This window comes from Cygnus atratus, chromosome 2, assembly GCF_013377495.2.
Source record: "Cygnus atratus isolate AKBS03 ecotype Queensland, Australia chromosome 2, CAtr_DNAZoo_HiC_assembly, whole genome shotgun sequence".
NCBI lineage: Eukaryota > Metazoa > Chordata > Aves > Anseriformes > Anatidae > Cygnus > Cygnus atratus.
The window spans coordinates 148,664,180-148,665,939 of NC_066363.1; positions in this window are offsets into that span (position 1 = coordinate 148,664,180).

Consider the following 1,760-nt stretch of genomic DNA (forward strand, 5'->3'; position numbering starts at 1 on the left):
TTTCTTTTCTTCAGGTAGTTTTATTGACAGTGGGGGAAATCACATGCATTACAACATTGTAAAGTTATTTTAAGTTTGTCTTCAGCAAGATCTATTTTTAACTTCTCGAAGAGAGGTTGGCTTTGTGCTCTGGCACAACCACGTGGTAATCATTCTAGATGGGTGCACCTGAGGATATTCAGGAACCAACTAGAAAGTGTTCTGTTTGTTTTCAAGTTTTTTGATCATGACATTATCTCACAGTTGTTTTTCCTTTTCCACCATTGTTCTCAGATTTTCCTTTTTTCTTGTTCAGTGTTTCTGGCTTGTATTTCAAAGGTTTTAAAGTCCAGCTGTAACTGAATACAGTTGAACTCTTCTAGTGTGACGTTGTTAATATTATACATTGAAATGTACAAAGTCTGTGTTCAGTTAAATTATTGGCACATGTAACAATTGTTTACAAATAAACTGTGGTGTAGGTCAAACCATGTGCAGAATCCTTCACACGCAGCTTTGTCATCTTGGGCACAGCAATAAAATGTCACCCTGGCACCGTAGTGCTCAAGACTACCAAATGTTATCAAAATATCTTGTTTCCATATACATGCAATTCCGCAGAAATGCAGTTTTATAAAGAGAAAACATTTTTAGTGTAGCCTTTTCTGTACCTTAACCTCTAAGGAGAAGGGAAAGTACAAGATGATGTATGCTGTGTCTCTTCCTTCAGCTACAATCTGTAGTGTTTATAATTGAATGCAGCTGCACAGGTGGTATCTGATCCATTTTCTTTGACTGAAGAGGCTTGTGATTGAGAGCTTAGATGAAGTGATACCAAAATTGTTGTTTGTTTCTTCCTTTGAAGCAATCCCTTTCAGCTGAAGTCTGATTTATAGCAGAATGGCATCGGAAGCAAACTGCACTGCGAGCTCATTTGGCTTTGTGTAGGTCTGTTGGCACGTTTCAGTGACGGCAGTCACTCAAAACAGGGCTATGGAATTACCGCAGATATCTTTATTGCTTATAGTGATCGTCATGTTGCTGCTAAACATGAGCTATTTTTCATTTGAGTGTTAAAACATTTTCCAAGGCAATATTTGAGTAGCTGTTTTCAGTAAACTGTTAACTGTTCAGTAATTTGTGTAGGTATAACAGCGTGGAAAATCTGCAAATCAGGGGATAAATAATTCAGGACAATGTATCCTGTAAGCCTAGGCTTCATCTTAGCAGTACGACTGCAGAGGGTCTGATTACAACACAAAAAAACATACAGAAGTAGATGAGGAAAGAAAACTAATGGTCTCCTTTTTGGATTTAAGCCTTCCTTTATTCTATTTCAGATTTACTTGAGAATGTCCTTGTAAGACCCCAAAGACTTTTGTTCCACTTGAGAGTACTCTAAATGCATGCCTCTAGCTTTGTCCTCAGGACAGAACTAAAGGCTTCTTGTCCATCACAGATGAAACGTATCAGGTTTTATTGGTCGGCCCATACAGCTAATACTAATCCTCCCACCCCCTGGAAATAACAAACAGGTCAGCTGCTTTTGAACGCAGCCTAGCTTTGTAATGCCTTCTTGAAGAAGGCTTTGGCCTACTTGGATATCGAGATTACTTGCTTAGGAACTGTTTGGTATAGTCTGTCTCTTGGAACTGGGCCAGGGTGAGCTGGGACTGGGCAGGCTTTGGGAATCGAACGGGGTTTGGACACACATTTACTTCTGAGTCTGCAGTGACATCCCCTGCTCCTCATTCCAGCTTGTACACGTGAAATGGAATGAT